The 14,650-nt window shown below is 27.6% G+C and overlaps 1 protein-coding gene across 3 annotated transcripts in view; it reads left to right on the forward strand.

The window, feature by feature from the left end:
- The window catches only part of LOC129989278 (uncharacterized), a 55,392-nt gene that overhangs the window by 24,445 nt on the left and 16,297 nt on the right, over nucleotides 1-14,650 (forward strand). Inside the window, exon 1 of one of the 3 annotated variants that reach the window (XM_056097701.1) lies at nucleotides 5,235-5,331. The exons of the other annotated variants lie outside the window; for them this stretch is intronic. The gene's annotated coding sequence lies outside the window, so the exon portion shown is untranslated. Of the gene's footprint in view, nucleotides 1-5,234; nucleotides 5,332-14,650 lie in introns of those variants that run through there. 3 annotated transcript variants of the gene reach the window in all.

Raw genomic sequence — 14,650 nt, forward strand, 5'->3', positions numbered from 1 at the left:
TAGAATTTATGCTTTAAATTAAAGTGGAAAGAATTTATCTTCAATTAATATAATAATATTTTTTACTGAAACAAAGAATTTTTTTTATAATCTGATTACTGAAAATATAGTCACTCAGCGTTTAAACTTTATGGGCACTAAAGAATATCTTTTTAAATTTATGTAATATCTCAAGAGTTGGTCAACAAAATTTTCTTAGATTCATTATGAGCAGATCGATTCATTAACAATGTTTAAATTTAAATGCATCAAACACTAAGAAAATAAAACGAATCGTTTAAAATAAACGGTTGAAAACAGGTTTTAAAAAAACTACTTAAAAAACGATGTACTTAAAACTATAAGCATATACAAAAAATATATAACTAACATAAATACAATTTACTTACAAAAGCATGCAACTAACCCAAAAATAATTTAAATCATCCATTGATAACGTTGTCATGGCAACAATCAGAACAGAATGCGCATGCGTGAATTTTCTTCGCCGGTTACGTAACGCAAATACGTGAATTTTTCTACGCCAGTTGGGGTAACGCTATGCGGATTAGAAATTTTTAATTTCCTTTATTCTGTTTTATTTTAATTCAAAAGTACTTCAGAATGAATCTGAAAGATTGATTCATTAACAATGTTTAATTTTAAATGCATCAAACATTAAGAAAATAAACAGAACCGATTGAAATAATCCGCCGAAAAATTTTAACCCTAGCCTCATTACTGTTGGGAGAAAAAAAACTGAAGCCTTTCTCGTTTGGCGCTGGGGATAATGGAAGATATTTTTGGCGGAAAAGTTGGCGGTGGGGAAAATGGAAGATTTTTTTGGCGGGAAAGTTAGTTTTTAATGAATAATTAAAATTCTAATTAAAAATTCGAAAATTGAAACCCCAGGTGCACATTCCCGACCTCTAAGGTATACATGTACAAAATTTGGTAGCTGTATGTCAAACGGTCTGGCCTGTAGAGCGCCAACACACACACACACACACACACACACACACACACACACACACACACACACACACACACACACACACACACACACACACACACACACACACACACACATTGAGCTTTATTATAAGTATAGATAAGAAGATTTTAAATCCATTGTTTTGGTTTTTCTGAATATGAAGAATTTTTTTCTGTAATCTAATCTATCAGAAATTGTTTTTTTTTTCGTTTCTTTTAGTTATAATGATGACCAGACGATAAAAAAACACACGATCAGACGATATTAAAATTGCAAATAAAATTCATCCATATTTATTAACTTTTTCCCAAATTCCTCAGATTAATATTATATCAGTAAATAATCTCATTTTTTAAAAAAACTTGATTGTTTTATTACGGTATCAAGATTTTGTACATATTAATTTTTTTATGAATATGTCTTTTATTTGTAAGATAACACTTAAATTCTTCCATCACAGTAATTTCACGTGATGCTGCCACAAAATAAAAAAGTAATTTACTTTATTGCTTGTAAAACATAATTGCGAAATGTATCAAAAACACGCTTGACAGTTTCGTGTTTCAACTGCAATATATAATGAAATCATCAATGTTTTTCAACAGACATTTCATTCTATCTGTCTTGGATATTTATTTTAGGCAACTGAACTTTGAAATACTAAAATTATCTAAATTATAACCAACGTTCAACGAATATAAACTGCAGAGTTCTTTCATTCCTTTTTTTATAGTTTCCGACCATTATTTGTTCGTATTCACGCATAGTTATAAATCATAAAACGTGAGTGGCAATACTAAAAACAAAATTTTTGAATGATGAGATATTAAGAAAGTTTATAACTGATAGAACGCATAGAATAACTGATCACAAGAAAAAAGAACATTTATTTAAGTGCGGATGGAAGCTATCTGCTCATTATAAAACTACAAAATATTGTAGATTTATTTACATTATAGGATACTCGAGGTAAGTAAAATAATTTTTAAACTTTCTTGAATAATTTTGGATGATATCACTAAATATATATTTGTGTGTGTATTTTATAAAAAATGGCAGAGACGCTGGCTTTTCTTTAGAGTGCTTAAGCTTGAAATATCTATTTTATTTAAATATTCTATATGTCATTAACAGTTTTTTTTTGTATGGAAACAAACATAACATAACATAACGCCATCCTGTGTCCCCGGTGCCTATAACACTGAATTATAACTAGTTGAATGATTACAATATATATATTTACTTACTTCTATAAAGTGGAACTCTTCTATAAATCCAATTTTAATTTTAAATGAATTTTTTTTAAAATTCAAGTTACTATGGAAGAACTGGTTTCTGTTATTTATGGTAAATAAGTTGATATACCTGTTGTTACTGTTGTATGAAATATTATCATGTATAAAATTTTTAGCGTAGAAACTACTTTTGTATAAATTATTATAATAGACAAAGACATTTATTGTCTAAAATATTTATCGTCTGCCATTGATTAAAATTAGAACATCAGTTGAATCATACGAATTTTGAAAAATACAGTTAGCTGATTTTCTCCATAAATTATTAATATTTGTTAATATCTGAAAGACCATGCTTCACTAGGCAAATTTTTTTGTTGCAAAATCCTGTTTTGATGGAGAAAATATTTAGATACGAATCCCATACTGATTACATAGGAATATTTTTCATTCTTATCCACATATGAACTGATCATTTAAATAAAAAAAATCATGAATGTACTTAGTTCTACAAAATCAAATATCAAATGTCAAAATATCATGGTTGATTTTTTTTATGACTATTCAAATTTCGGTTTTTGTATTTCTTTTACGAAAAAGTAAGAAGATCTTACTTTTCCTGTTATAAGAAATTTTCACTTATTTGATTTCAACAAATCTAGCTTATCTCGGATAATTAAAACTTTACTGTACAAATGTTTTTTGAACGTACCGCTTTCTTCGCTGCAATGACAAATGAATTACTGAGTCGGATCATAAAATTCCAGAACTAACAGGTAATTCAGAGAGAGAGAGAGAGAGAGGGAGAGAGAAAGAGAAAGGAAGAACGAGAGTGTGTTTGATTTATTAACCTTCCAAAGTTTCAAAACTTTTAAATGTTTCATCATTAAGATAGCAACCAATCAGTGACGCAGTCCCAGGTGACGTCACATATTTACGGAAGGAAGAAATTGTTTTACATGTTTCCCATTTAGCTGTCTCAAAGAAAATTTCAAATATACATTTTTAGATAAGGCTTAGCAGTTGAAAGATGTTGACAAGAGTGTTTGCAAAACTTTCTGTTTATAAATAAAGAAAGCAAGAATGGGGTACTAAAGTTTAAAGATATTAAAGATTAATTCTTCTATTCTTAAAGATAAATTGCTTTAATATACAGTTAATTAATTTACGATTTTATATAAATAAATGTCAAGAACTACTTATTAATGTTATCTAAATAAAATTAAACTTTCATTTTTTTTTTTGGTTTGAAGTTTGTACAATTCCATATCTCTTTAAGTATTAGATCGAAATATGGAGAACATGTTTCTTAGAATCTGGCTAATCCACTAAATTGCTAGCAGAAAACGATGCCTTATTCCAAGAATATTCCAGAAAATACGTGGCATAAATAGCAAAACCTCAGTCGAAGTATTCAAAAGAATAGCATTTGTAGGAGTTAATAACTCAGTCAGACAATAAGTTACTAATTAGAAAATAATCAATGACAAAGTAATAATTTATCATGTCACCAAGATTAATTAATTAGTTTGAGTAGCTTTCTGACATGGCGCGATGTCATATGCAATTTTCAAGAAGGATTTTCTAATCTGGTTCTTAAGAGAAATAATGCCATAATTCTTGTATTTTCCAGAAACTTAATTTTTTTTCGCCAAAATCATTGAAGTTGTCATGAAGTCGCCAAGATCTTAGGATATTTACTTAACATCCATTAAGAATCTCTGTAAATTTCCTTCTAACATAAGGCTATCATTGTAAGGAGAGGATACTGCAGATTTGTCGTTATATAATATATTCATATGTCTTTCCTATAACTACATTCGAAGTGTATTTTTATATTGCAGATTATTTTTCGAGAGTTCTTATCCTATATTTACTAGAACAAAGGCAATTTCATACTGACACTCTCTTACGAATGAGTATGGTACGAATGGTATGAGTTACGAATGAAATAATACAAAGAAAAAAATAATACAAGATAATTTGATAAAAAATAATACAAAGAATCAATTATAATTTTTTAAAATGCTCATTTTTGAGTGAATTAAATATAATTTTTTTTTGATTTTTGGTGGTAAAATAAAGTTACAGAAATGTTAATCTTGCTAAAAATACTCATAGTAAACTGAAATGTTAATCACAATTTTAATAAATATTCGGAACAATATATTATATACATTGTGACTAAATTTATAGTATTGTTTACAACACTTCAAGCAGTTTGTATCTTCAGGCATTTGACGAAAAAATTATTTTCTATTTTTATTACATTAATAAACAGTATTTAAATTTTTAAAAATATTTTCTATGTTATTGTCCTTCGTAGGTTGCTTGGGTGTAATATATTCCATTATTATAAACCTAAGAAATGTTAATGAACTATAATTAATTGTCACGAATTATAGTTTATTTATAGTTAAATATTTTAATATAGAATGACTTTATCTCCGAAAGTACATTACCAGATGGCGCCTCTTGTATAAAATCAAAATGTAATTCAAATCAAAGATACTAATATTGAAATATTATGTTCGAATTAGAGGAATGAGTGGGCATACAAAGTTTTAAAGTTTTAAAAGACAAAAAAAAAAAAAAAAATCGCACAAAAATCTGTTTTTGCAAATATAAAGTTTGCAAATATCAATGAACTTAAACAAAAGTATTTGAAAAATTATCAATGAGGAAATTGACGTAAGCGACGAAGAAACATATTACCTTTGGTTTAATAATCCATTTTCCAAACAACTAATTTTTGATGACATCAAAATTAATTCTTTTCCGGTATTCCAATCAGCAATAATAATAACAACAAAATACAGATAAGCAAATTGATGAAACATTAATTCATAAAGTTGTAACTTTAAGTAAATATGAACAAAGTTTAAAAGCCAAATATTCCCTCAAGAAGTGTCTTATCTGGATTAGCAATGGAAAGATATAATTCTAAGTTATGTCCCATAAAATGACATGCCAGTGAGTCGATAAAACAGGTGTTGTAATCATTATGGGGCAATTTAAAGGTTGTAAAGAACACATAGCACGTTTTTAAAAATGTTAAAACGTTATTCCGGAACATTTTAGTATTCTTTCTAAAGTTGAAAAGAGCAAGAAGGTGGCTGCAGGGTAAGTATGGCTATATTTTAGGTTTCAAAATTAAATTGGGAACTAAAAATTTTTTTTAGATATCTATTAATACTTATGTGGAATTTTATGAAAGAATTAGAAAGTTTTTGAAAGAAAATCATCTAATATTTTGCTAATAACAATGTTTTTTTGCAAGTAAATAATTAGAAGTTATACAAAATTTTGCATTTATAAAAAGAATGAACTGTTTTTTAATATAAAACTGCTAAAAATAATTTGTTGTTTTTTAAATTCTTTTATATTAGAAAATCGAAAATGTGTTGTGATGCTATTATCACAAGAAACATATTATGAGAATATAGGTTCAATAAACATTATGAACTTATTTCTTTTTAATAAAAATGAAATTTAAAAGAATTATTGAATCTAAAAAATACATTTTTCAGTATAAATAATCTTTCTAAAGATGTACTTTTGCCCAGAAATGAGTTACAAAAACATATTTAACAGACATATAATGATTATAAATGTGATAGTAATTGATTTTTAAGATTGCAGTTTAAAATATTTATACAAGCACTTTGATATTTAAAAGAAAATATATTATGAGAAAAAGGCAAGCATTCATTTTTTTGTCACAGGATGTCCTGATAATTACATTTGTAAAGTCAGTTTTCAAGCTGTCAGCTTTTAAAATCAATACACATACATTTCGTTACCCAGTTGAATATCCTCTGTTTTATGGGACTAAAAAAAATGGCTTTTTTGAAGTTTACAATCTTTGCCAATTCGCTTACAGCAAATGTGTGTATACAAAATTAAAAAAAAATAATAATTGAATAACGAGTTGTAAATCGAAACTTAATTTAACAATTTCTTTTTGTGAAATCTTATTTATTAGATTACTATATTAACTAAAATTCAGATTTTGACATTTCAAAATAGTTCGATTTTCGAGATTCGTCAAAGTCTAGAATTCAAATTTTTTTATGATTAATATACTTTCTCTACACTTCTTAAACGAGAACGTAAAAACGTTGCCTCATGCATTCGTAATATGTATATATACGGAAAGGAATTTCAAATGTTTTCAATTTTATGTATATTACTAACAACGCAATAGCATTTCCTTCTATCAGCCGTAATGTGATTCTTTTTCCAAAAAAATCGAAACAGCATTCTTATGATAGTATTTGTACAATATTTCGTTGGATCCAGTTTATAGTTTTTTTGCTTAGGAGACTCCTAAATAATCTTTGTTTAATTTGGATTACAATTAAAAAAGATTTAATGCTGAAAGTTTGGAGAGAAATGACAGCAAATAAGTTTAAATCAAATGCATAATTGCATTTTTTTTTTTATTTAACAAAAAGAGATCTTCTGACTTCGTACTTCAAACGATTTTTTTTTGTTTTATTACTTTATTTTGCTCGGGATTATTTTACTGCAGAAATAATTTTTGTATAAAATAATAAATACTCAAACCTTCTGAAATAGTTTTCAATTAAAATAAAAAAGACAATTTTTAAAAGCCGCAAACAGTTAATTCCCCCCCCCCCCCACCCTATAAATTAATAATATATTTTTATCTAAGTATTTTTTTAATGCAAATACTGAGGAATAAAAAATTATAAGGAATGCTACGAAGCCCATAATAAACAATTTTTCATTTGTGAAAACACAAAAATATGCTAAATCAATAGTTGTTCCTAATATAAATTGCTAATTTTGAATTTTCCTTTGAATCTTTTTATTTAAAAAACAATAAAAATCGTTACCAGAAAATATATAAAATTATAAACCAGAAGTTTCAAAAAAGAAAGAAACAGTTGTCCCAAGTTTCTCTATTGCTTAGCATTGAAATACATATGAGTTTCTTTATTTCAAAATCGTCTGCAACTGTTCAATCATTTAATTAATTTTGAAAAATTAAGAAAAAAAATGAATAAAATATGCATGAAGTTGATATAAGTGACAAGGTAAAATGTTTATTTTAAGATGGTATAAAAATATTTCTTGAGTAATAATTTGCTGCGAAAATACTGTGAAAGAAATGTAAAATTTCGATTGATTTCTAATAAATTGTTTGTACTTTGTAAAGTTGACAGTATTCTTTCTTTAAAAGGCGATGAACTTGCAGATGTATTAGCTCCAATGACAGTTATTTATTTATTTTTAAGATAGATTAAATTTTTATTATAAAATATTTAATAAAGTGCGAAATTATAAAATGCAGCAATTTACTTTTTAAATTTAATATCCTGTTTTAATGGAAATTTAGTTCATTATAAATGCAGTGCAATGAAATTATAAAATGCAGCAATTTACTTTTTAAATTTAATATCCTGTTTTAATGGAAATTTAGTTCATTTCTTTGCTTTTTTGTCAAAAATAAAAAAAATTACTTAACATACAGTGGCTAAAAAAATTGAGAGTACACCTTACTTTTACTAGATAAATCCGACTTTCAATATAAATAACACGTTACTGGGAAGTGCAAACATGTTTTTATTTTAACACATAACAAATGGTTTAATTTAGAGTAAATATAAAGAAAAATCAACCAAAAACTTCTAAATTGAAAATTTTCGGTGGCATTTTAAATAAACATACGCAGAATTTTGCCTCAAAAAATTGAGAATACACCAATGAAAAATTTGTAATATCACGCATAGAAACAAAGTGTAACTATTAAGTTGCATGTCTTTTGGCTCTTATAATGGCCTCTAAACGTCATGGTACCGATTTGACCCAATTTTGGTGGTATCTTAAGATATTTTACCCCATTCTTTTTTCAACACTTGTTTTAAATGAGTTCTGTTTCTATTTTTGTATTTTTGAACCTCTTTTTCGAGTATGGCCCACGAATATTCAATGGCATTGATGTCGGGGTACTGTGGTGGTGTGTGTAACTGCTGTTTACGATGAAAAAGACTCCATATTTTGACGTTACTTGCATTCTGTTTGGGGCCGTTTCCTGCTGGAAAATGGAATTTCCATCTAATCCCACTTTTTTAACACTTTCTTTAGATTGCTGCGACCATATGGTTCATCCAACTTGTTGCAGAAACTTTACAAATCATAGGCAGAAATATAAGTGCTGAAACTCTGTGAAATGCCATCAGACATGCTGGATATAAAAATCACATTGTTAGAGAGAAACCGTTCATTAGCTTGCAAATTCAGAAAAAGCATTTGAAGTTTGTAAAAACTTATCAATTGAAGATCAATAACCTTTGGAAGAAATCTATATTTAGTAATGAAAGAAAACTCAACATTTTTGGCAGTGACAGCCATCGTACAGTAGGAAAATGTAATATTGCTTTGGATTAAAAAAATTTACGTCCTACAGTTAAACCTGATGGTGACTGTGTTATGATTTCAGGTTGCATGGCTTCATCCGGGGTAAGAAATATAATTTTTTTAAATGGCATTATAAACGTTATGGCTTACTTGGATATACTTAGCAGCAATCTAAAGGAAAGTGCCAAAAATTTGAGTTTAGATGGAAATTTCATATTTCAGTAGGACAACGTCCCCAAACAGAATGCACGTAACGTCAAAATATGGTGTCTTTTATATTGTAATTAGGGATTGCAATACCGGTATACCGGGATACCGAATACCGGTATTTTGAGCCATTTTACAATTTCGTAATACCGGTATTCACAAGTTTAAATACCGGTTTTTCGGTATTTACCAGAAATTTTTTAAATTGTCTCCACTATGTGTTCAGGGATCGCAAACATAGCAAAATAGTATACGTTTTTGCTTTTATGTCTCCCAAACTGGCGAAATTAATTAGCTAATTAATGGCTTAATTAATTGCTTAAATCTTATTTAGCGAAACATGGATTATCCCTGAAAGAAGATATTGTATCTATAACGACTAATGGAGCAACAGTTATGAAAAAATCTGGTAAGTTGATTGGTGCAAATCAGCAATTGTGCTATGCTCATGGATTTCAATTAGGGGTAATAGATGTATTATACCAAAAAAATAAAGAAGAGAAAAATCCAAATACTGTGGATATAGAAACTTCGGATTCCGACATTGAAGAGAGTAAGAGTGAGAGTGATATTGACAATGAAGATAATGCAATGTAATTGTGGAAGAAGATATTGCTAATGAGGATGAATTATTAACCCATCAAGAATTGCTTCCTATAAAAGTTCCTATATAAAGTTCGAAAAATTGTTAAGATATTTAAACTTTCCTCTACAAAAAACTCCATATTAAAAATATATATACTGACTGAAAATAAAACAGAATATATGTTAGTAATATATTCTAAGACACGTTGGAACAGTTCACTCCTAATGATGGAACGGTTTTTGAAATTTAGAAATCCAATCCAAAAAGCAATAATCGACTTAAACTTGCAAATTAATTTTTTCAGACAGTGAATTCGTCTTAATATCCAGAACTATATCAGCTCTACTTCCAATAAAACTGACTATAGAGGCATTATGTGGGAGAGATTTTAATTTATTAACAGCTAATGCAACAATAAATTTCATGTTGCAATCATGAAAAAACAGCACAAATCACTATCTGAAGAACGTAGACGTAGATGCCGAAAAGTGGTTTCGACAGCTGGTAATTTTTACACAAAATTACTTTTCAGCTTTAATGACAGTACAACTGATGCTTTATGTTTTTTAAGATCACATTTCAAAAATTTGTAATAGTATCACAGACTGAATAGTGATATTTACACTTTTTTTGTGATTTAAATAAATAAGTTGTTCCTTTACTTTTTTGTGATTCTTTATATACTGTTATAATTTATAAGTTCCATGTTATTTTTTGTTATATTACACTCTCTTATAAAACTGGCAAATAAAACAAAGAAACACCTTGTTTTCTTTCTTTTTCTAAAATTTCTAATACCGGTATTAAGATCTAAAAAATACCGAATACCGGTATTGAAATTTTGGTCCGGTATTGCAATCCCTAATTGTAATCAACAGTTACACACACCACCAGAGTACCCCGACATCAATACCATTGAATATCTGTGGGCCACACTCGAAGCAGCGGTCCAAAAACGCAAAATTAGAGACAAACCCATTTAAAACAAGTGGTGCAAGAAGAATGGGGTAAAATATCTTCAGATACCACCAAAAAGTGGTCGAATCTGTACCACGACGTTTAGAGGCCATTATAAAAGCCAAAAGACATACACTGACAAGTTCTTTCTATGCGTGATATTACAAGAATTTTATTGGTGTATTCTCAATTTTTTGAGGCAAAATTCTGCGTATGTTTATTTAAAATGCTTCTGAAACTTTTCAGTTTATAAGTTTTTCGTTGATTTTTCTTTATTTTTACTCTAAATTAAATCATTTGTTATGTGTTAAAATAAAAACATGTTTGCACTTCCCAGTAACGTGTTATTTATATTGAAAGTCGGATTTATCAAGTAAAAGTAAGGTGTATTCTCAATTTTTTGAGCCACTGTAAATATTTTTTTGTTAATTTCAATAATTCTAATTTTAAGAAAATCGCATGTTAATCTTAGAAAATCTATTATAAAATGCTATTTTGTAAAAATCGGTATTATTAAATATAGATTTATACATTTATTTTTTTATATAACTCGACTTTCATAATTAAAATTGAAAAATTTAAGATGCCTGTAGTTGTAATTCCATATAATTACGGAAATGCAAAGCAACTCAATGTGAACGGATTGAGATAGGACTGTTACTGGCAGGCTATAAAAAAATTCTAGTGCTGGATCTTTAAAAATTGATTTTTGCATTATATAAATATTCTTTTGCAAATCAATACTTTTTAGAATTTCTGCAACGATTTGTATTCTTCGAAAAAAATTCTTAATTATCAACTACTATATTTAGTTCACGATTGCGCAACTGTCGACATTTATTGAAATCCACAAAAATATTTTGAATATGGAAGAAATCCATTTAGTTAGTGAAATTTCTAAATTAAAAACCAAGATCAAAGCATAAAAAGAATTTAATCAGCTTTACACTGTTATGAAGAATCGAGAAAGCATTTCTAAACTTTTTACGATTCTTAAAAAGAAAGAATTATTAAAAAAAAAAAAAAAAAAAAAATACAGGCACATGATATTATATAAAGTGTAACAGCTTTGTTTATTTAATGCAAGTATCTTGTTTGTAACAAATAAATATAAATTTTCTTGTTTCTAAGAGTGATAGTGGAACTCATAAACTTTGCCGTTGTGTCTCATCACGTGATCATTTTTTATAGAGAAATTAAAAGCATAGTAAAAACCTTCTGCTATCTTGTTTTTTAGTCAGTTCCAACAAAACAAAGCTATAAAAGAATGTCGATATATTTTTTTTTGAGATGTCACATTTTTCTTGAAAATTATAGCAGTTATAAAGATGCTTTAAAAATTTTAAATTTTATTAATAATTTTCAGATTCATTTTGGGAATACAAAAGAATTTAATAGTTAGTGTTGCAAATTTTCTATGGAATCTTGTGTTGTGATAATGTTAGTTATTATCTGCAAATATGCTTGATTTTCAGTAAGAATTTTTTTATAACTAACTATCGATTTTTTCACAATCAATTAAAGAATTAATAAAAATTAAATATAATAAATTAATAATTCTTATATATCAACGCATTACTTAAAAAAAAGGCAATAAGCATAATGGACGTATTTTAATACATGATCTTGCTATTGCTTGCTTGTTTAAAATTGTTAATCTGAATCAAATTTTGGACAAAATTTTTCAACGGAATAAATAGTTTATATTTATTTCTGCTTTTATGTATGAATGCTATAATTTAAGAATGAAATAAGCTAGATGAATGACATTGATTACAAGTTTTTGAGTTCATATCCTGTGTAAACTATATCTACACCAAAAGTATAGATCTGCTTCAAAATTGGACTCAACTGAAAGTAGATGGAAAGAGGTTCAAATTCCCCTTACCACGCTAATTTCCTCTTATTATACTACTAGCCACCTTTGGCGACCAGCCGGTCCGCCAATCTTAATGTTCGTTGAAATTTTAATAATTAAATATCTTATGCAATTCCTACTTTAATAGCTTCTTCATCAAAATATATTAAAAGTTAAAATTTTGATTGTCATATAATTCATTCATAATATTATAAAGGCCTTCAGTCATAACGTAATATGTATCTCTCTCATTTTCTGTTAGCTCCGTAGAATTTATGCTTTAAATTAAAGTGGAAATGATTAATCTGCAATTAATATAATAATATTTTTTACTGAAACAAAGCATTTTTTTTATAATCTGATTACTGAAAATAGTCACTAAGCGTTTAAACTTTATGGGCACTAATGAATATTTTTCTTGATTTATGTAATATCTCAAGAATTTGTCAACAAAATTTTCTCATATTCATCATGAGCAGATCGACTCATTAAAAATGTTTAATTTTAAATGCATCAAACACTAAGAAAATAAAACGAATCATTTAAAAAAAACGGTTGAAAATATTTTTAAAAAAACTACTTAAAAAACGATGTACTTAAAACTATAAGCATATACAAAAAATATATATAACTAACATAAATACATTTTAATTACAAAAGCATACAACGAACCTAAAAATAATTAAAATCCAGTCCGCATCCGTTGATAATAATTGTCAACAATCAGAACGCAATGCGCATGCGTGACTTTTCAACGCCAGTTACGGTAACGCAAATGCGTGAATTTTTCTACGCCAGTTAGGGTAACGCTATGCGAATTGGAAATTTTTAATTTCCTTTTTTCTGTTTTATTTTAATTTAAAAGTACTTCACAATGAATCTGAAAGATCGATTCATTAACAATTTTTAATTTTAAATGCATCAAACATTAAAAAAATAAACAGAATCGTTTGAAATAATCGGCCGAAAAATCTTAAGCTAGCCTCACTAGATTGGGAAAAAAAAAACTGAAGACTTACTTATTTGGAGGTGGGGAGAAATGAAAAGATTTTTTGGCGGGAAAGTTAGTTTTTAATTAATAATAAAAATTCTAATTAAAAATTTAAAAAAAAGGTACCCCAGGGGCACATTCTCGGCCTCCACGATATACACATGCCAAATTTGTTAGCTGTAGGTTAAACGGTCTGGCCTGTAGAGCGCCAACACACACACACATTGAGCTTTATATAAGTATAGATAACCACAATAGGTCACTTTCACTGCTACTAAAGCGCACAGATTTATCTGGTTGACCTGACCGAAACGACAGCAACATTGGCGGGAACTAAAGTTGAGTCCTAAGGGCCATCGTTGATCTAGGTAAAGCCCTTCCCCTGGGAAGCATGTCACGTCATCGGTAGGAGGTAGCGACGGCCACCACTTCTGTACTCATCTGCGTGGCGAGAACAAACGATCATACCGAATGCTTCTCATCTTCATATCTGAGGTGCCCCCTCGTGGGAGCTTATTATACTATAAAGTTGAACGGGGATATTGTATTCATATATAAAAATACAGAGGAGGAAATTTCCTTTAGCTTTAAAAAGCACAATTTTGGCAGAAAACAAATAAACATATAAAATATTTTAAAAAGATATAAAGCAGTAATCATTATTTTCATACATGTTCAATATAAAAAACGAATGTAAAACAAGCTTGTTTTTACAAAAATAATTACTTTAATAATTTTCATATTTCATGCATTCAGTCACAAATTCTTTTAACTATTTTTGCTAAACACATTTTCGTTTATATTCAGTTAGAGTAGACAATAGACTAAATATAATAAAGGAATAATAAAGGAAATTTGAATTCACTCGTAATAGAATTTTTTACGAGTATGCTGTGAAATAAATATTTATATTTTAAAAATTTCTATTATGTAAATGCTTATTTACGAGAATTATTTATATTAAAAGGGATCCGAATTCGTTTTTCTTCAAATTAGTCATGCTATCCTAATTGGAATTAGCAAGAAATTCGATATTATGAATTATTTTTTAAAATACTGCATCAAAAGTGTATTTATTTGAAATATTGATTACATTTATTCAGTTTGCTTAATCTAATGAATGCTCAAAGTTTTCATTTAAATTAATTATTAAATCTATTATGATAATGTTTAAAGTTATTAAAATCTACTGAGAACATTTTTTATAGATTTTAATTGTAAGCAAAGCACTCTATCAAACAGTTCATGAAGGAAAATTTCTCAACGAAATAATTATGTAAAATAAAGATAAATATACTTCAGCTTTTTTTAAAAAAAATATCTTATTAATATACATATTCAAGTATTGGAATCATTTTCTGGTAAATGTCGTCTATTTCACAAGATTATAAGTTAATAACATTTTATTAACATGTTAATAAATATTAAAATTTAACTTGTATTAATAAGTTTGTAT

This window comes from Argiope bruennichi, chromosome 10, assembly GCF_947563725.1.
Source record: "Argiope bruennichi chromosome 10, qqArgBrue1.1, whole genome shotgun sequence".
Taxonomy (NCBI): domain Eukaryota; kingdom Metazoa; phylum Arthropoda; class Arachnida; order Araneae; family Araneidae; genus Argiope; species Argiope bruennichi.